The sequence below is a fragment of the Molothrus ater genome, chromosome 16 (genome assembly GCF_012460135.2).
Source record: "Molothrus ater isolate BHLD 08-10-18 breed brown headed cowbird chromosome 16, BPBGC_Mater_1.1, whole genome shotgun sequence".
Taxonomy (NCBI): Eukaryota; Metazoa; Chordata; class Aves; order Passeriformes; family Icteridae; genus Molothrus; species Molothrus ater.
This window is the reverse complement of record NC_050493.2, coordinates 687,895-708,890: the sequence shown is the minus strand read 5'-3', so window position 1 is coordinate 708,890 and position 20,996 is coordinate 687,895. Positions and strand designations below refer to the sequence as shown.

The following is a 20,996-nucleotide window of genomic DNA, read 5'->3' as shown; positions in this document are numbered from 1 at the left end:
TTCAGATCCAGGTCTGTCATGAATTCAGGGGTTTGGATCACTCCCATGGGCACCCCCATGCTGATTTGGGGGCCCCGAGGTGACCCGGGCTGGGGGCAGCAGCTGTGACCCCCCATCCTCGGGGCCGGGCACTTGGCCAGGCTGGCACTGCAGAGCCGGCCCATGGGCACCCAGAGCTGCAGGCTGCCTGAACCCAGTATTTTCCTCCCCTTCTGGCTCTCCAGAGCAGGACGCTGCTGGCATTGGCCGCTCCTCCGCCGGCGATGCTGCGAGCGCTCTCCAGCAGCAGCTCCCGAACCAGCGCAGGGCCCCACGGCGGGGCTGAGGCACCAGCCCCGGCACCCCGTGCCCAGCGAGGCGCTGGCACGGCCGCCCCAGCCACCCCTGTGCCAGTGCTGCGGTGCCAGGAGCTGCCCAGCGGTGACCCCGGGCAGCGCCGCTGAGCCCGGGCTGCAGATGGAACGCGAGGTGGGGATTGCCCCGGTGGGTCCGTGGCTCTCTGTGCCCTGTGCCCGGCCCGGTGTTTGCTCCTCCCCGCGGCTCCGGGAGCTGCAGGCGGCTCCGTGTGCCGGGAATGCCGATGAGGCCCCAGCCCGCAGCGAGCAGCGCCGGGAATGCAGAGCAGCCGGGGAGCTGGGCTGGAGCTGCTGCCCAATTAGCGAAACTAATTGTGAGTGAGGAGGGAGGGCTGGCATTACCCCCGAGCCTCTCTCTCCACAGAGCGGGGGCTCTGATCCTGCTGTGCTGCTGGGTTTCCAGAGGGAAGAGGTTCCTCTGTGTTTCCCTGATCTGTCCATCAGCGTCAGGCGGAGCTGAGGCGGAATTACAGCCGGTGGATGCCCGGTGGGGCCGTGGCAGGTTCGTAACCCTGTCCTTGTGCCGAGTCTCACATCCCTGTGCCCTGCCTGCCCCGGGGCTTTGTGACAGCCCTGCTGCTGCCGGTCCCAGCCAGGGAAGATCGGTCAGGAGGGGAGGGGGGAGATCCTTTTTTGTGGAATTGCAGAACTGCACGTGCCTCGCTGTTTTCTGCTTGAAATTAAGAAATAATGCAAAATTCTGCTCCTGATACGGCAGGAACGAGCCTTTGGAAGTATCCTCAGCTGTTTCTGGCTGGGAAAACAAGACATACATAGACATTTTTAAATATAAGTGTGTGAATATAGATGTACCAGGGTTCTATAGGGGCGGCAGGGTGGGCCCCTGCCCGGTGCCTTGTCCAGCCGTGGGATGGGCGGGTGCTCTCTGAGTCCCTCCCGACCTGCTGTGACAGATTCCAGCTTGATTGAGGCACAAACACCACCCCACAAGAGCGGTGTGGATTTGGTTATTAACAAAGGACGGATTCAGACGGTGCTGGCGCCGCTCCAAGCGCGGGAGCTGCTGAGGAGCGTGGAGGGTGCATTAAATATTCATCAAAATCTTGGCACTTCATTCCTGTCTCTTGCTCTCCTGCCCCTTCCCCTCGAAATTATTTGGTCCTAAATGTTAGAAGCCTGATTCGAAAATTAATCATTTCATTAACCCCTTTATAAATTACGTTTTTACAACTAAGTTTTTAGGGCCGTCGCAAAATGGGTCGCCGGTGTCACTTCATCAGGTTTGCTCCTCACGTGAGCCCTGACCCCAGCACGTGATGGTGCCACCGGTGCTGGCGGCAGCGTGTGACCCCAAACGCTCCGTGAGCACAAAAAGGAAATTAAACACCAAACTCTCGGCAGGTTTGTCTCCTGCCTTCGCCAAGCCCTGCCCTCCGCCGGCAGCACGGCTCCCATTCGGTGAGCGAGCGAGCAGATCCTTCCAGCAATTAATCGCCGCTGCCGCCTGCTTCATTAGCATCTCATTAGCATGCGGGGCACGCGCGGGCTCCTCGTGGGCCCGGCCGGGCAGGGTCAGGCGTGAAGGCGGGGCGGCTTCTCCGGCCGATGTCCGAGGGTCCGTCCGCAGCGTCCCGGCGCTCCGAAGGGCCCTCGGGGCGGGGGCCGGGGCTCAAACCGGGCCTGTCCTGCCCGGGGGGTTTGGGGGCTCCTCCTCTCCGCCTCCGAGGGCGCTCGGTGCGGGCGCTCAGCGATGATGCCGGGCTGCCATTGAAGCGGCAGCTCTCAGACAATGCAGGTTTTGTTTCAGCGCTCACCCGGTGCCCTGCCGCTCCCCAGTGATGTCCCCAGCGCTGCCCCGCTGATCCCCCGCCGGAGTGGGGCCGCCCGCTCTCCCGACTGTGGGAGTGGGGCTGAATCCGCGGCGCCGGGGCCGGAGGGAGCCGCTGTGGGCGCTGCCCATCATTAGGATGCAGGTCCATCGCCATCTCCCTGGAGACCGTGGGAACAGAGGCCGGCTGAGCCGCGGCTGGCAGAGGGGGATGAATTACTGCCCTGTGCCGCCTTTGTCGCCGCTGTCAGCAGGGACGGGAGCGGGGCAGAGCGCCCGGGGCACGGCGGGCACTGACCGGCCCCGCGCACCGCCCGCACCCGCCGCACGCTCAGCCGGTAGCGACTTCGTGTTTTCTGTCCTTGAACTAATTATTCACAAAAGCTCTTTGGGGCTGACACCGATAGGAGCTGCCGATGCCGTGCGGGGCTGTCGCGGCTGTGGTCCCGTATTTAACACTCGGAGCGTTCCTGGGCCGCTGCGAGCCCTTTGTGCCGCCGAAGGGAGCCATGTGTTGCAGAGGCATCTCTGAGGATCCCGCTGGAGCAGCAGACAGAGGCATTTCTGGTGCTGCTGAACGCGGCTGCCAACCCCGGGGCCCGGCCGGACGCCTGGGACGCGCGGCGGCGGCTCCGGCAGACGCGGGCTCGTGTTTGGAGCCGGGATTTGCCCCCTGGGGGAATGAGGCTTTTCACTGACACCCACACTGACATTCATCCACAGGCTTTTCATTGGCACCAGCGTCCGCCCTGCCCTGCTCTCGCATTCGCTGCCGCTCCCAAATCCGCTCCCGTTCCATTCCATCGGAGGCACGGCGGTGGCGCTGCTGGAGGATGATTTTCCCTGCTGCTCGCACAGATTGTCCCTGCCCGGCTGGCGGCTGTCCCTGAGCTCACCGGCCAGCCCCCAGCCCCCGCTCGCTCTCCCGCAGCACTTTGCTCGCATTCTGGATTTTTATTGGGTTAAATTGGCTCTGTAATAGTTTCATGGCAGGAATTCTGCTCCCGTCAAAACCTGCTCCTGTGAATGCTCCCCTGTGTTAGGAGTGAGGCAGGGATGAGGGAGAGGATGTGCTGGAAACCCCGGTGCCAGCTCGGCATCCCCGCCGGCTGTGCAGCCCCGGGCACAGCTCCTGGCAGGCGCCAGCTGCGGTGAGGGACAGCCACGTCCCACTGCAGGAGATCCTCAAGCCACAAACCAGAGCCACCCCAGGCAGGGAGAGTTCCTCCTCCCTCCTCCTCCTCACTCCCTCCCAGCGCTGGGCCCGGCCCTGCCACCCTGTGCTCTGCTCCCACTGCTCCCTGAGGACAACGGGCTGCCCTCAGGTGCTTCTGCTCCAGCCCCTGCTGCTGCTTCCAGTGCAGTTTGTGCGCTGATCTCTCCTAAGGGACTGGGGCCCACAGAGCTGGGAAGATTCCTGATGCAAAGAGGGGGCAGCCACCCTCCAGCAGCCACCCCCAGGGACCTTCCACCAGGACCTTCCACCAGGACCTTCCTCCAGCACCAGGGACCTTCCACCAGGACCTTCCTCCAGCACCAGGAACCAGATCTTTCCTCCAAATCTTCCCACAGGACCTTCCTGGCTGTCCCTCTGCAGCTCTCCCCAGTGCTGCACCCCCATGGACCTTGTGCTGTGTGGCTCCTACAGCCACTTCTGCTTCTGACTTTGCTCCAGAGCTGCACGTGCTGCCAGCATTAACCTTCAAACACGAGAGCTGAGCTCTGCAGGACACCAGGACTGCTGGCAGACCTGTCCAGGACCCTGAGTTTCACAGCCCTTGCTAAACCCAGAGTCAAGGAAGCAGAGGGGAGCCCCCATGGACAGCTCAGAGAATGCAGAACGAGCTCATCAGAGGCTGTGAACAAATGATTGGTAATTAAGACCCCCAGCAAATACCAAGTTTGCTGCATGCAGCCCAGGGAGGCTGAGGGGACGGTGCTGGGGTGGGCAGGCTGTCCCTGCCGTGTGTGGCTCTGTGCTGATGTGCAGGACACCTTGGGGCTGCTGCCAGCAGGGGAAGGAGCGCCCGGGAGGCTCAGCCTGGCTCCTGCCCGGGAGGATGGACCAGAGGGAGTGCCAGGTTTGGCACGGCCCATTCTGCTCAAGCTGTGTCCTCCCAGGGCCCCACACCAGCGGCCTCCTGCCCCGTCCCCAGCGGGCACAGAGAGCAGCTCTTCCCTCCCCCTTTGCAGCAGCTCTCTGAGCATCACGGAGGGGGCAGCAGCTGGGTCTGGGCATGGTTCCTGCAGCCTCTGACCCGGTGTGGGACAGGGGTGGGTGGCCCCCAGCCAGAGGGGCTGGGCAAGAGGAGTGGGGTGAGCTGCAGGGTCTGCCCAGCTCTCCTTGCATTTATTCCTTCTCCTGCCTCTCTCACCCAAATGGGCAGGGCTGGGGCTCCCTCCTCACCGGCCAGGGCACAGCTGGGTCCAGACACCCTCTCCAGGCACCCCCAGCCACTCCACCGAGTCTCTGGGATCCTCAGCACACAAAGCAGAGCTCTCCCTTTTGATTTAATAAGTATCTGCAAATGTCATAAAAGACATGATAATAAAATAGCAGATGCAGGAAAATGAGTGGCCAAAGGCATTGGAAACAGGGACGAGAGTAAACGCAGCAGATTAAGACACTAATTCCCATTCCTTGTATGCTCTCCATCTTTCCTGTGTCTCGACAGACAGAATAAATGCCCGCACCTCCCGGGAAGCACAATGTGCCTCTCCCTGCTGGATTCTCACCACGGGCTGCCCACAGCCCATTTGTCCTCCAGATTCGATGCTTTGTCACTTCCAGAGGCTGCGCTGCCTCATCCCCACTCCCACCGCCAGCACTCGCTTCAAGGGCAGCTCAGATTCCAATGGTGACGGCTACATTTGATTTTTACTGCTCTAAGGTACTTCTGGAAACTAAAGACCCAAATTGTGCCTTTGTTTGGACCATGCAACAAAGCAACAGGGGCAGAAACAGAACCAGAAGGGAAAATAGTCTCCGGGATTTTGGAGAAGCTGGCAGGTCCTGCTGTAACTCTGACACAGTGAGAGCTGGGCGTGGGGATTTTCTTCCAAATGCAGCTTTGGAGCAAATCAACTGCCAGGAAATTGCCGAGCCCAGCGCAGTGCTGTGAGGGTGGGAGCAGGATCAGCAGCAAGGTGATGGATGTGTTCATGTTTTAACAGGCCAACCAGCCCATAAATAATTTGCTGCGTTCTGGAGAAACTGACCTGGTCACAATGGCAATAAAGGGCTGTCCCCTGGGCTCTGCTCCAGAGGTCCACAATCCTCCCATGGAAAGGCTTAAGTGGCTTTTAACAATGTCTATTTTATATTGTCAGAGCCCAGGGCCACTGTCTGTGCAAACACCATCGCTTCAGCTCGGGGATATTGCAGCTAAAAGGGCCAGAAACGATCAGTGAGTGTGATGGGCACCCCTGGGCTCTGTGTTCGCTCTGTGGGGAGCAGGGGCACCCCCGGGCTCTGCGTTGCTCTGTGTTTGCTCTGTGGGCAGCAGGGGCACCCCTGGGCTCTGTGTTTGCTCTGTGGGCAGCAGGTTTGCTCTGTGGGCAGCAGGGGCACCCCTGGGCTCTGTGTTCGCTCTGTGGGGAGCAGGGGCACCCCTGGACTCTGTGTTTGCTCTGTGTTTGCTCTGTGTTTGCTCTGTGGGCAGCAGGGGCACCCCTGGGCTCTGTGTTTGCTCTGTGGGCAGCAGGGGCACCCCTGGGCTCTGTGTTTGCTCTGTGGGCAGCAGGGGCACCCCTGGGCTCTGTGTTTGCTCTGTGGGCAGCAGGGGCACCCCCGGGCTCTGTGTTCGCTCTGTGGGGAGCAGGGGCACCCCTGGGCTCTGCGTTTGCTCTGTGGGCAGCAGGGGCTGTGTGTGGAGCATCCTGCTGGGAGCTCTGCTGGGTGGGAAGCTCAGCAGTGTCTGCCCAGGGGAGGGTGACCGGCCTGGGGGCTTCACAGGAGCCCACCAGGGATGGGGGCACAGCCACCAGCAGCTCCTCTAGGCAGATGGAGCCCAGGCTGCAGCCAGGAGACTGGGCTGTCCTGGTGGGTTCATGGCTGTACTGCTATTCTGCTCAGGCTTTGGGTGCTCCTGGGGCATACTGGCTGTTCCTGTCATTTATTCCTCTCCTGTCCTGGACATTCTCACCCTGTGCTGTGTCACTCTCCAGTGCTGCTGCTGTGCTCTTTGGGTTCCTGGGCCCTGCCATTGTGTGCCAGGCTGGTCGTGGCCTCTGCAGCTCTTCCCACAGCCACTGTGGGATGCTTTTGGATTTCTCTGTGCTGCTCCTTGGTCACTTCCCAGTTTTTTCCCAGGTTGCAGCAGTGTTCAGTTCTGAGCATGTGGAGCTGGGGAATTCCCTCCTGGCAGCAGGAGAGGGGCAGAAATCCCCCCTGGGCAGTGGCCGGCACCACGTCTGCCTCTCTGTGGGCACTGCTGAGCCCGACCCGGCGCCGCTGGGGCTCCCTGCCGTGGCACAGCCCCAGCAGAGCTGCTTCCCCCCGAGCATCCCCTCTCCCCGCCGGCCCCCTGCACGCACGGCTTTGTCCCAGCCACCAGAGGCAAGTGCGGCTGCCGCGAAAAGTAAATTTTATGTCCTTGCCCCTGTTTTTGCAAATGAGTGCAACTGTCAACTGCAGAATAAATGACACCTAATTACTATTGGGGGGAGTTCAGGCAGGAGGGTTTGGCTGGGAGGGGATCACAGGGAAGCTCCAGCGCTGATGGAAAATGAACAAGATGCCGGCTGTAAGGAACCATAATTACAGAGGACTGACACACTGTGAGCTGTTTATGGTAATGAAGTGGTGCATCAAATCAAATTAACCTTAGTTATTTAGCACAGAATGCACCGAGGACTTGGCTCAGTAGACGCTAAATCCAAATCCGGAGCCGTGCCCAAACCGAGGAAGCGGCTCCAGCGTCGTTTTGATTTAGGATTCGTTCGGAGAGCGGCCGCAGCGGCGGGACGGCGATGGCGAGGGCGATGTCGGGCGGCGCGGGGAGCCGGGGGCCGCCGGGGCCGAGCCCCGCAGCGTGCGGCACCACGGAGCCCCGCACGGCGCCGCCGGAGCGGAGCCGCGGCCAGGTCAGTGCCGGGCCCGGGACGGGGGAGCGGCCGGAGGGGGTCCCTCGGTGCGGCGGCTCCGGCCGGGCCCGGGCTGTCCCCGCTGCTGTCCCCGGGCTGTCCCCGCTGCTGTCCCCGCTGCTGTCCCCGGGCTGTCCCCGCTGCTGTCCCCGGGCTGTCCCCGCTGCTGTCCCCGCAGCTGTCCCCGGGCTGTCCCCGCTGCTGTCCCCGGGCTGTCCCCGCTGCCGGGCCCGGGCCGAGGTGCGGACGCGCTGCGCTCCCGCCGCTCTCATTTCTCCTCTCTCCTCCCCACCAAGGCTGCGGCGCGCAGGAGGAGCGCTCCCGCCGGGATCCCTTGGCGCTGTCGGGTGAGTAACCTTTCCAATTAACCCAAAGGCTCTGGGAAAGATTGATGAGCTTTCGGAACGAGGGTCCCTCTGTGCGCCGGGCTGCCGCCGCGTTCCGCGTGCTGGAGGGAGGGATCGCCGTACCCGGGATTGCCGTGCCCCGGCGATGCCGTATCCCCGGGGTTGCCGTGCCCCGGAGTTGCCGTGCCCCGGGATTGCCGTGCGGGCGATGCCGTATCCCCGGGGTTGCCGTGCCCGGGATTGCCGTACCCGGGATTGCCGTGCGGGCGATGCCTTACCCGGGATTGCCGTGCCCCCGGCGATGCCGTGCCCCCCGTTGCCTTACCCGGGATTGCCGTACCCGGGATTGCCGTGCCCCCGGTGATGCCGTGCCCCCGGCGATGCCGTGCCCCCGGTTGCCGTACCCGGGATTGCCGTACCCGGGATTGCCGTGCTCCGGGGATGCCGTGCGGGCGATGCCGAGGCCGCTCCGCCGGGACCGGCGGCTCCTGCCTGGCGCGCCTGGCGAGCGGCAGGAGGGCGAAGGCACCCCCGGACAGCGGTTCTGTAAATGATGCTCCTGCGCTGTTGGTGCCAGCGCGGTTTCTGTGGACGGCGGGGCAGCACGAGGGGTGCGGCCGGCTCAGGTCAGGGGTGCCGGGCTCCGGGGTCGCTCGGGTGCGGGCAGAGCCGGGCTGGCTTGGCCAGCCAGGAATGGGTGGCGCTGGCAGCGAGCAGAGCTGGTGAGCCCGGCACGGAGCGCCGTGGGGAGCTGCCAGCTGCTGGCACGGCCCAACAGGTGGGTTTGAATTGGTTTGGATTAGGAAATGTTTATTCAGTGCCCTGCGTGCCGGCGGGGGCCTCTGGGGAGCCGAGTCGCTCCTCGGGGAGAGGATTCCCTTACAGGACTTCCCACTTGTTGGAACAACACCAACTGCATCTCCAGCCAAAGCTTTCCTCTGTGTATTTCACGGAGTTTGATGATTTTGGAGTACCTGCAGTCAGGTCTATCCTGAATTAAATTCTTTCCAGGAACCTGGTGTTCCCCTCCCAGGATGCCAGATCTTACCCAACAGCATTTACAGTGCTGAACTGACCTGAGGCTCCTCCCAGCCTCTCATCCTCAGCCTTGAGTACAGATGAGCACCCCAGGTGTCATCCCAGCAATTCCTCCCCCAGCGCAGGCTCTGAGTCCTGCTCCATGGTGGTGGCATTGGATTTTGTGGTTAGGAGTTCATTTCCATCAATATGAAAATGCTGTGTGAGTCCAGAGAGTTAATCACTGCTGTAAGGGAATAAAGAGCAGAGATTTCCTCTAATCCCCTTTAAATGGCCTCCAAATGAGGACTCAACAAAGATGACTAATGACAGACATGATTAAATTAATTTAGTAGGTGAAGCTTCAATGGAAGCCCCTAAACCCAGGTACAGCCTTGGGGCCCAGCTCCTCGAGCTCACTCACAGCCTCTTTGCCCTCTCAGCTGAGGAAAACAAACTCGTTAGTTTTGTTTTGTTTTGACCAGAAGATTCCCTTTCTCTATTGAAAATATTTTTGTCTCTTTCAGCAAACCTTTTCCTTGCTGCTGTCAAATACCATCTCCCTGATGGGATGCTCAATCCCGTTTCAGTTAACAGCCAGCTGCATCCTCATCCCTCACCTGATCCTGCCCCTCGAAGGGTTCCCACTGAACACACATCAGTCTCTCACCAGCTGTCAATAGTAATGAAAGTCACTGGAATTTCTCTGGGGATCTCTGGAATGTCTGGGGACCTTCGTGAAGGTGTCTGGGGACCTCTCTGAAGAAGGTCCCCTTCCAGGCCCATAACACACCAAAACCTATGCAGAGAAAAGGGCAAAACTGGGAGTCCCATCCCCACAGCACTGAGAGTGATTAATGGGGCACCCGTGCAGTCCTCCTGCTTTTGTTTAATTATCTTTTTGTATCTCTCGTGTCTCCCCAGGCCCGAGCGGGCAGGGATGTTTTGATGGATTATTTATGACACCCAGGTCAACACATCCAAGTGTTGCTGCCTCATGATTTGCTGCTCTGCAGAGGCCAATAGAGATGCCTTATGTTATTAATTATGCCAATACATTTTCCTGAGCAGTGTGATTAATTGGGCTGTGCACAGCAGGGCTGTGGGCCTGTGCTGGGGCTGTTTGTTCTCAGGTGGAGGTGGCTGGAAGGAGGAGCAGCAGCAAAATCTGCAATTGGTCTCAGTCCTTCTCTTCAGAGCATTCAGGGGCAGGTACAATTCCTGACGTTGCATTTTGCATGCCAGGGAGCCACGGGGCTGCAGGAGCTGCCTCTGCCTGGGCAGCTGGCCCAGGGGCACGGGCAATGCCAGAGGGACCACAGGATGCCACCCAGTGTTTAGCACTGCAGGGGTGGATTCACTTCCATTGCAGAGACCCATCTGTTCTCACTGAACTTCTGAAAAGTGGATGCGCAAAGTTGTTCCTGTAACTCATCCTGTTTTCTTTTGCAAGCTCAGAGTGCGGAGCCTGTGCTGAGCATGGCCCCATACAGCCGGGGTACAGGACCCACAGGGGCACAGGAGGGCTGGACCCCATCCCAGGTGGGATCCCAATACCTGCTACCAGTCTGCAGGGCGGAGGCAGAGCACAGCGTTTGCAGCTTAGCCACAGTCTGAAAACATTCATAGGAAACCTTTTTCTTGGCAGAAGCCTCCTCGGCTTGCCAGGCACATTTACCCAGTGCCAGGGCTTCAGCCTCCCTGGCAGGCTGGCCTGTGTCCCCCCTGTGCTCAGCCTGCAGCAGGGCCTGGGCAGTGTGTGTGCATCCCCAGAGCCTGGCAGACGTGGTGCTGCCTGCAGAGCCCGGCTCTGCGGGGTTTCCTGTGGGGATGGTCCCGTCCTTGTCCCTGCCCCGGCGCCCCGAGCGCTGCTCCTGCCTGCAGGGGAGCTGAACCCTCTCTGTCTTTTGTCTCCATGAAGGTCAGAGAGGAGCCGTCACTCTCTAGGTGCCAAGACGAGTGTCCCACCCTCTGGTGCCGCAGGACTGGGAACAGTAAGGCAGCTGCTCGCTCTTCCACATGGCTGCTCTGTGCTTGCATGTGCACTGGGTTTTCTCTGGCCGTTTGTGCCCTCCCTGTCATGAGTGTGATTTTGATGGTTTGTGTCTTCCACGCCACTTAGGCCTGGCGGTCACACAAAGCCCTGTGCTGGTGGTGGGAGCTGCCCTGTCCTCCCACTGATCTCACAGACCCTGAGCTGCAATTTCCCCAGCAGCAAGTTCTCCCTGTGGCAGGAAGAGCAGAACAAGGGGTGAGGGGCAGTCCTGGCTTCCCCAGCATCAGAACCCCCCTGAGTGCACCCAGCAGCCCTTTGGGCTGTTAGAAGCTCCAGTCACAGAAATCCTTCAGAAAAGGAGCTGCTACTGCAGAGACTCGGATTTATGTGCTCTGGGCAGCAGGAGCTCCCTGTGCCATACCTGGGGAAGCACCGTGCACACCGTGACTGCTGCCAATTTCACACCGCTGTGAGCTCACCCTTGCTGAGCTGGGGAGATGAAAAATGTCTTTATTAAGGAAAGTCCCAGGCCCCTGACTGGGAGCTAAATGTTGCTTTAATGTGTGCAGGGAGGGCAGGGAGGGAGCCACAGTGGCTGCACAGGGACTGTGCACACGGGGCTGCAGCACACGGACCCCCGTGTGTGGTACAGGGACCCCCGTGTGTGGTACAGGGACCCCCGTGTGTGGTACAGGGACCCCCGTGTGCCCGCCCGTGTGTGGTACAGGGACCCCCGTGTGTGGTACAGGGACCCCCGTGTGTGGTGCAGGGACCCCCGTGTGCCCGCCTGTCTGCCCGCCCGTGTGTGGTTTGGCCGCGGGGCCGTGTGGGGCTGCGGGGCTCTGTGGGGCTCTGTGGGGCTCTGTGGGGCTCTGTGGGGCTCTGCGGGGCTCTGTGGGGCTCTGTGGGGCTCTGTGGGGCTCTGCGGGGCTCTGTGGGGCTCTGCGGGGCTCTGTGGGGCCGTGCGGGGCTCTGTGGGGCTCTGTGGGGCTCTGTGGGACTGTTCGGGGCTCTGCGGGGCTCTGTGGGGCTCTGTGGGACTGTTCGGGGCTCTGTGGGGCTGTTCGGGGCTCTGTGGGCTCTGCGGGGCTCTGCGGGGCTCTGTGGGGCTCTGTGGGGCTCTGTGGGGCTGTTCGGGGCTCTGTGGGGCTCTGTGGGGCTCTGTGGGGCCGTGTGGGGCTCTGTGGGGCTGTTCGGGGCTCTGTGGGGCTCTGCGGGGCTCTGTGGGGCTCTGTGGGGCTCTGTGGGGCTGTTCGGGGCTCTGTGGGGCTCTGCGGGGCTCTGTGGGGCTCTGTGGGGCTCTGTGGGGCTGTTCGGGGCTCTGTGGGGCTCTGCGGGGCCGTTCGGGGCTCTGTGGGGCTCTGTGGGGCCGTGCGGGGCCGTTCGGGGCTCTGTGGGGCCGTGTGGGGCCGTGCGGGGCCGTTCGGGGCTCTGTGGGGCTCTGTGGGGCTCTGCGGGGCCGTGTGGGGCCGTGCGGGGCCGTGCGGGGCCCGCGCCTGCCGCGCTCCCGCTGCCCCAGTGCAGGCGGGAATTCCCTCCCCAGGGCTTTTCCAGTCCCGCATTCCCATCCCTGCTCCAGAGCGGCCGCTCACCCCGGAGCTGAGTCAGGCCCGGAGCCTCCTCCGGCTCGTGCAGCCCGCGGCTCGCCCAGGGCTCCGTCATTATCCCGCATCCCTGTAATTAGCTGCTTAGGCTGTGATTGCCCCATTGTCCGCTGGATGGGTTTAATCGTTCTTTTCTCCTACAGTGGCAATTTTGTTCCAATTAATTATTTCAGTTTGAACAGCAATAGCTGGTTGAGTTTAGAGAGAAATTAAAAGGGTAGGGAAGGATAATGAGGAGTGAGCTAACAAGGGAGAGGTTGCAGACAGGGCTGCACGGGTCCCTGCTTCCCTTCCAGCCTCTGGCTGGCTCCCCAGAGAGTTTATAGGGCCGGGAAAGGCTCATGGGAGGGAGCTCAGGGATCTCTCACCCGGCCGGGCTGACCCAAACACTGCCATAAAACACAGACACATGTCCCTCACTAACTCTGGGATCACCCAGCAGTGTAGGCAACATCCTCAAGGTGATTTTGGACAAGATTGATCTGGATTCCTAAAAATTTAAAAACAAATAAATTTAGGGTTAGCCAAGGTTTTGAAGGGAGTGAAAAAAATATTAATGCCTTTCAAGATTTACAAAAATGCTGCCTGGGAAATTCATGTATAATTCAATGAATTCCAGAGCAGTTTGAATATTTAAATTATGTACGGTCAAAGCAATAAAAAATCTGCATTTCCTCACTCTGAGCCCCCCAGACACAGCTCTCCCCAGCACCCCCTCCCCAAAGGCAGCTCCTGCCTCTGCCCTCCGGAGCTATCGAGCCTCGTGGCTCTGAGGAAATTGAGTTGGACTGGAAAAACGCGGCCGAGCGCGGCCGCTGCTCCTGCCCGGCTGCTGAGCAGCGTTGCCAGGGCGATGGGCGCGGCTGGAACCGGCCCTGGGGAGGGGAGATGGGCACGGCGGGGACACCGACCCCACTGCCTGCAGAGCCCCTGCAGAGCCGGGGAGCCGAGCTGGGCAGGGAGGATGGAGGATGGAGCTGAGCAGGCAGGATGGAGGAGCCGAGCTGGGCAGGGAGGATGCAGGATGGAGCTGGGCAGGGAGGATGGAGGATGGAGCTGGGCAGGGAGGATGGAGGAGCTGAACTGTGAGCAGGGAGGATGGAGGATGGAGCTGGGCAGGGAGGATGCAGGATGGAGCTGGGCAGGGAGGATGGAGGATGGAATTGAGCAGGGAGGATGGGGGAGCCGAGCTAAGCAGGGAGGATGGAGGGGCCAAGCTGGGCAGGGAGGATGGAGCTGGGCAGGGAGGATGGAGGAGCTGAACTGTGAGCAGGGAGGATGGAGGATGGAATTGAGCAGGGAGGATGGAGGATGGAATTGAGCAGGGAGGATGCAGGATGGAGCTGAGCAGGGAGGATGGAGGATGGAATTGAGCAGGGAGGATGCAGGATGGAGCTGGGCAGGGAGGATGGAGGATGGAGCTGAGCAGGGAGGATGCAGGATGGAGCTGGGCAGGGAGGATGGAGGATGGAGCTGGGCAGGGAGGATGCAGGATGGAGCTGAGCAGGGAGGATGGAGGAGCCGAGCCCGCAGCCCTGACAGGGGGGATGGAGGGGTCTCATCCCCTGCCACCTCTCCTGGGGTCTCAGGGGCTGCTCTGCCCTCGCTGCACCTTCCCCCACGCTCGGTGCCGTCCTTCCAAGCCCCTGGATGTGTCCGTCTCCTCTGGCTGGGCTCTGGCAGCTCCCGCCTCTGGCTGCAGCCAGGAAAAACGGGAAAACAGCGACAAACTGCTCCCCTGCCCCTCCCTCCAGCCTCCCTCCAGATGCTGTAAATTTTCATTAGTATGCTGTAATTTAATGATCGGTTCCCAAGAGAAAATTATTCTTCAATTTACCAAAACTTCCCTGTTAATTTAAGCATTATAGTGGGGAGCTGGTGCTGGAGCCCATCCTGCTGCCCCTCCCACCGGGCAGGGACAGGTGAGAGGGACAATTCTAACTAAAATCCCTCGGAAATCTCCCATCCAGGACTGCAAACGTGTTCCTGGGAGCACGGAAAGCAATTTCCTCCTCAAACAAGAGCTTATTTTGAACCTGGCAAAGCGCAGTTCACTGGAGGTTGATGCTGGCAGACTGGGAGAGGCAGAATGTGCTGGGCTGGCTGGGAATGTGCCAGATGAGCCATCGGTGCCCACCCAGGGGGCAGCTGCCACCGAACCCTCGGGCCTCTTAAACCATCAGTGGGCCCTGGAGCATCCTTGGCAGGGCTCCCCCATCCCGGGCAAGCCCCTCCCCGGGTGGGGGAGGATCAGGGCGGCTCCGCTGAGCTGCTGCCGGTCCCTCTGCGCATTCCTGCGGCTCCGGGCCCTGTGCCTGCCCCCGGCGGTCGTTGGGGTGCATGGATCGTTGGGGTGCATGGGGATGGCTCTGCTCCTTAGGAACTGTGGCAAAGAGAAGGTGCTGGGAGTCTCCGTGCAGGGAAGGTGCTGCAAGAGGAGCTCATGAACGTGAATGAAGAATTGGGTCCAGGGGCTCATTTGTCTGAGATCAGTTCACTGTTTTTCTGGTAATGTGGAAAATGAGGGAGGGGGACCTGAGCCTCTCCTCAGTGACTGGCCCTGCGATGTACCCCTGTCTCATCCACGTTCTCTCGCTCAAATTGCCCTTAATGCCATTTCTCTTCCCGGGGCCTCAAGCCCAGCCATGTGGAACGTCTGTGACCCTTCAGCCCCACGGCGCTGCTCCCGTGGGACAGAGCAGACTCTGGCACTGCAGGGCTGCTCCCAATGCCCCTGCTCACAGCCAGCTGCTCCCTGCCCTGCCAGGTGCTGCTGTGTGTCTGTTCTCAGACCCCGGTCTCTGCAGCAGCAGGTCTGTGTCCCCTGCTATCCCCTCACTCTGGTGGCTGCTGGGCAGAGCCTGCTCCCAGGGGTCAGGAGGGGCTGATCCTGCTCTGGCACAGCCACTGACACAAGGAGGGGCCGGTGCTGCTGTGTGGAAGGCTCCAATGTCAGCTGAAGCTTTACTGGGTGATTTCCCTCGGTTTCTGAGCAGGTTTGGGGCACAGGTGGGACTGCAGCCCCACGGTCACAGCCAGGGCTGGCAGCCACCTCACCTTTGCCCGGCTCTGTTAGTGAAGGCAGAGCTGGCAAACCACAGCAAGGGCTGGAGGGGAAGCCTGGAGCCACCCCTTGGCACCGTGCTCCCCTGGGCATGGCAGGGAACGAGGCTGAGCTCTCTCCATGGCCGTGGGAGGAGGAGGAGGAGGATGAAGAGAGGGGGACGTGGGAGGAGGCCACACTTGGAGCTCCCTGGAGCTGAGGGCTTGGCCATGGGGCTGCTGAGCCCCTGCCAGCCCTGCTGCAGCCACCAAAGGAGACCTCAGCACCCCTCCAAGCCCAAGGCACCTCCCGATCCCCCCAGCCCCAGACGTGGCTAAATTAGAAGGGAAATCTCTTTCCTGTCAGAAAAAACAAAAACAGGGGAGCAAAGTCGGTGTTAAATATAGAGATATGATATGTAAATGAATCTGACAACTGAGTGAATAAAAAATGAAGGTTTAAATTATTGAAGGGTGGGAGGAGATGGTGCATGCAAATAGCATTAATGTGGAAAGAGGCAGTGCTCAGAACAGGGAAAGGAGGTTTTGAAACGTAATTATTTCTTTTAAGGAAAGGGCTACACATAAAATAAAAGCCAACAGAGCTGGTGTGTGTTTGTCTCAAAGCCTTTTCTCTCTTGCCTCTCCCTTTATCCCTCTGGCTTTTTTTCCCCCTGCAAAGCAAAGAGAGAAATCAAAGGCTACTGCATATTTTTGGCTTTAATTAAAATAAGAGAAATTAAGTTTTAGTTGCTCACAAGAACAAGTGAGTCCCGGGGATGGCTGATGACAAGCTGCTGCTGAGAGGGCAGGAGCAGGTGGTGGGGAATTGATTAGGTGGGGACAGGGCTCTGTGGCTGCCACAGCCACCCCCTGGAATGGGTGGGGACCTCCAGCACTCTGCAGGGGAAGCAGGGCTTAACTTCCATGGAGAAACCCCCACCTGAGGCTGCCAGCCTGCCAGGAGGGCTCCAGTACAGCTCCCCTGCGTGCACACTTTGCTGGGGTCTGTTCCTGCTCCTCCCCGTGCTGCAGAGCCCGTGGGGCTGCTTGGGGGAGCAGTCACAATTCAGTATTGAAAACAGGAAACTCTCTGGTGATTTTTATCAGTGGTGAAGCTGACAAGGAATTGTCTGGTGGTAAATCTGCAAGCACAGAAAGTGTCCCCATCACCTTCCTCACAGCTGTATTCCTGCCTCCCTGACCCTCTCCAGAGCTGATGGGGCAGGTTGTGGGTTCCCTTTCCCTAACTCAATGTAATGGCTTGGGATGACTTGTTAAAGCTATAGATCTAAATGTCATTTATTAGAAAAGTGCCTCCCTGGGGATTCTTACCCTGCACTCATTATTTGTGTGTGCTGACGGTGAGCTCTGCTGGGTCTAATCTGTCTTTCTGGCTGTTTGCACAGCCCTCACTGTGGCAGCACCTGAGTGTCTCCCTTGGCCAAAAAAATGAGAGTTTGCTTCCCGCTCCCTCTGTGCTCTGCACAGCCAATAGGGCTGTATGGAAGGATGTGGGACACCTTTTCCTGTTCCCTTCCGAGTCACCAGGGGTGGAGGGGCCTCCCCAGGGTCTGCACAGGGTGTGGTGCCATGCAGGGCTCTCCCCTGCCCAGGACGCTGCTGGCAGAGTGCCCTGGCACCAGCTCCTGCCTGAGGAGGGCCCTGGGCAGGGCTCCCTGGCTGCTGCCTCAGCTGCATCCTGGCAGGACACAGAGCCACGGGGACAGGGCAGGAGCAGCTCCTGCTCCCTGAGGGACAAACGACCCTGCAGGCACACAAATCGTGCTCACCACGACCAGCCCTCCATGCCATAACTCTGCACAGGACTGCCACATCCTCCTGCAGGTGATCTGAGATCCTGGGGATGTGTGGGATGGTTTCTCTGTCTGTGTCCTTGCCCAGGCCAGCCCAGGGTTTGTGCCCCCTGCACGAACTCATTCAAGCAATATTTCCCCCCTGCAGTTTTTGCATCAGTGAAATAAGGGGCAAAGAGAATTCCTCCATGGATCCCCCCTCGTTTTCACTGCCCGCTTGGCAGATGCCATTCACGCCGCCTGTCAGGCCAGGTCCCAGCCTGGGCGGACACGGAGCCAGCTCCGGGTCGCTCCAGCCTCTCTGCAGGGCTCAGGGCTCTCCCTGCCGTGCCCCTCAGCTCCGGGGCTCCCGGGGCTCCCGGGGCTCCCGGGGCTCCCGCTCCATCCCAGCGCGGCGCTTCCCTCCCCTCCTCGGCCGCTGTGTCTCCATGGCGACCGCAGCGCTCTCCCTGCCGCAGAGCATCCTCGGCTCGCCGCTTCCAGCGCTGCATTTGTGCTCCCAGCCTTTGTCTCCCGCCTGGCGCTGGCAGCCGGCCAGGCCAGGCATCCATTTCAAAGCAGCCTTTGTTTTATCGGTGCAGTAGCTGCTCAGAAATCCATGGGATTCAGTCCGGGTGAGAACGCTGCGTTTCCTCGCCTCCTCCTCCCCCAGCCGCGCTGCCCCAGCGGGGCCGGGGTGGCCCCAGCGCCTGGCAGAGGGCAGCAGGACGGGCAGAGCGAGCGGGGGCAGGCGTTTTCCTCCTGGCACGGTCAGATGTGCCATTTTCAGCACAGCCCCGTCCTCGAGGCTCGGGGCTGCCAGACCCGCTGAACTGAGACAGGAGTCAAGAACCCAGCCCCCGGCAGAGGAAGACAGTGCTTGGAGTGAGCTGGCAGCCCGAAGCTGGGATCCTGGCCAGCTTGCTGCCTGTCTCCTGTGTGACTGCCAGCCGTGCCAGAGGCAGGGCAGGGCCAGCTTGCTGGACAGTGCAATCCAGAAATTGTAATATCCATCCTTGCTGCCAGGGAGTTCAAGGGATGGTGTTACACATCTGCACAGGTGTGCAGAGATGGATGCACAGGTATGTGCATGCATCCACAGCTGTATTATTGAGGGTTTGTGGGGACTCTGGTTTGCAGGCACTCGGGTCCCTGTGGATCTTCCCCAGGGCACAGGGAGGCAGCCAGGAGGGGACACAGAAGGGGGCTGTGAAGTGTCATTGCTGAGGTCCTGGTGCTCCCCAGGGCATCCCTACAGCCCTCAGAGCATGGAGAGAGGCAGGAGGGAAATGAGAGGAAAATGGGAGTCCAGGGAATACTTTGTTAAGGGCAGAAGCAGCAGCTGTGTGCCAGCCTTGCCCAGAACAAAAAAGTCTCCAGGAGATGCTGTCCCCTGAAAGAGGCATCTGGGAGGGCAGCAGGAGCTGGGCAGCCCGTCCTGGGCAGCAGCTGAGGGCCGTTTATCCAGCAGTTTGTCCTGCCCTGCTCCTCTGGCAGGGGGACTGGAACCCCTTCAGCCTTGGGCCAGATCACCCAGAGCCTGACTGTGCCCAGCTGTGCCTGCAGCTGGGAGCACTGGGAGAGTTGGGAGCACAGAGAGTGCTGGGAGCACTGGGAGAATCGGGAGCTCAGGGTCCCACAGACAGAGCAGGGCAGGTGCCAGCTGCGGCTCAGGCACAGCAGTGGCTGGAGGAGCCACCCTGGCAGCCCTGACATGACTTTGCATGAGGACATTTCCCCACCTGGAGACAGTCCCAGGAGGTAAAAAGTGCCAGAGCTCTTGCTGTGGTCTGTGGTGCTGCTCCATAAATGTGTCCTGGCCCCATTTTATCCTCCATAATTAGGAAACTCAGCAGACTGATCGCTCTCTGAAGCCTAAACCAGAGCATATTGCTGGCACAAAAAGAGCTGGTCTGCGACAGAGCAGGGATTGTTTGTGCCATTTCAGTGAGAAGTGCACAGAAACAGGTGAAATCTGTTAATGTGGCTCTGTGCTGAGAAAGGGCAGGTGTGAGTGAGGTGATTGATGAGTATTGATCAGGAAGGGCTCGGGGCTGTCAGACCCAGTGCAGGACAGGGCACAGAGCAGGGGGTGCAGCCCGGGCCAGGTGAGCTCTGCCCAGCCCGGGCCAGGTGAGTGATGCCCAGCCATGAGCAGGGGGTGCAGCCCAGGGCAGGTGAGCTCTGCCCAGCCTGGGCCAGGTGGGCTCTGCCCGGCCCAGGCCAGGTGAGCGATGCCCAGCCATGAGCAGGGGGTGCAGCCCGGGCCAGGTGGGCTCTGCCCGGCCCCAGTCCCTGCCCAGCCCTGCCGAACCGGCCCCTCCCGGGCTCCGGGCGCTCCCGCTCCGCTCCCGGGGCTCTGGCGTTTCCTCTGGAGAAGCGGCTCGGGTCTCTCTCACCAATTCACCAGCCGAGATCAGTCCTGGAGGACGGGTGAGCTCTGCCGTGGGTGTAGCTGGGCTGAAGGCAGGGGAAGCTGGTTCCTCTGTGAACAGCAGCGTTTGCACGGGGCCATCACAAACAGCTGAGACTGGGGGCACAAACGGGAGGGGAAACTCTTCTCCCTGCATGCATCATCTCTATCTTCTGGCTGGTGGCTTGTAGCTCTGTGGGCTCTACAAAAATGCCCCACTATTTTTTGAAGTTGTATTTTTGATTAGCAGAAGCCTAGAAACAAGCTAGAAAGAGCCATGGCTGGGGAAGGGAATCCAGCACGTGCAGAGCCAGCAGACTTCATGTGGGCAAATTGGCAGAGCCACCCACGGGGCAGGTGATGCCCCAGGGCTGGACCCACTGCTGTGGCAGCATCTCCAGGGGAATCTTTGGGGCTGGGGACCCCCCAGCAGCCCCCACAAGGGGTTTGGACCGGGCCATACTCACTGGCACCGGAGCAGTGCAGGGCATGGGACCTGGGGAGGGCTGCAGTGAGCCCAGCACTGTGACTCCCTTTGGAAGTGCAATGCAGCCCTGGTAAATAAATAAAGATTGGATCTTGTCAGTCTCTCGTACTGCACCACTCCTGAGCAGGGGACGTGAGGCTGCTGTAATTGGCTGGATGCAGAGCGAAATCCAGGCTCAGCGATTCCATTTTGCAGTTGGCAGCCTGCCCACAGGCAGATCAGGGAATGCAAGCTGGACTGGCTTTAAAACACAGGGAAATCCTTCATCTTTGATAATTTTTTTTGCTGATTTAAAGGGCAGGATTAAATCCTCATTTAATAACCCCAAGTGCCTGCTCTGCCCTGCTCTGAGTGCTGCCAGGGCGCGGGGCCCGGAGGAAAGGCAGGGAATGCTGTCCCGGGCACAGACCCCGTGGCTGTTTGCTGCTGCTGCTGCAGCCCGGGGAACAAACCCCACCGTGCAAGCCCCACCTCAGCACGGGGTGCTGTTCCTCCTTTCCAGGTCTGTTCCCAGCTGCTTTCAGGGCTGATTGGAAGGCAAGCCCAACACTTGCTGCTACCAACTTCCAGTTATGTAATTTGTGGATTTTTCTCCTAATTAAGGATCCTCAGAGCCCCAGATGTTCCTCTCTAACACACAGCCCAGCTGACTGCACTGACAGGCTCTGGGGCAGGGATTGTTTTATCAGGAAGTGCTGCCTGTTCAGTACCTTTATGTTGCCACCTCTTGCCGTCGCCTGGGCTATTTTTAAATCCTTAAATAAAGCGTCTACAATGGAAAAGAAAGGAGCCTCCTTGCAGAGGAACACAGAGCCACTACATTGACGAGGAGACTGTTTTCCCTTGTCTGTCAAATCAGCTCATTTAGATTATTTAAGTCAAGAGCAATTTTGCAAACAATCTGTTTTGTCGGTGACAGCGGCTCCGCTCGGTGTGACGATGCTGAATGGACCAAGCGGCTGCGAGTTATTATGGCAAATTCTCCACATCCCCAGGCCCGAGCTTCTCCTGAGACAGCCCCAGCTCTGTTTTCCCCAGCCATGAGGCAGAAAGTATTTTCTAAC

General features: G+C 60.1%; 1 protein-coding gene across 1 annotated transcript in view; it reads left to right on the top strand.

Moving 5' to 3' along the window:
• Positions 1-7,560: 7,560 nt before the first annotated feature.
• TNRC6A (trinucleotide repeat containing adaptor 6A) overlaps positions 7,561-20,996 on the top strand; it is a 61,037-nt gene continuing 47,601 nt past the window's right edge. Inside the window, exon 1 of the mRNA XM_036392767.2 lies at positions 7,561-7,577. The gene's annotated coding sequence lies outside the window, so the exon portion shown is untranslated. The remainder of the gene's footprint in view (positions 7,578-20,996) is intronic.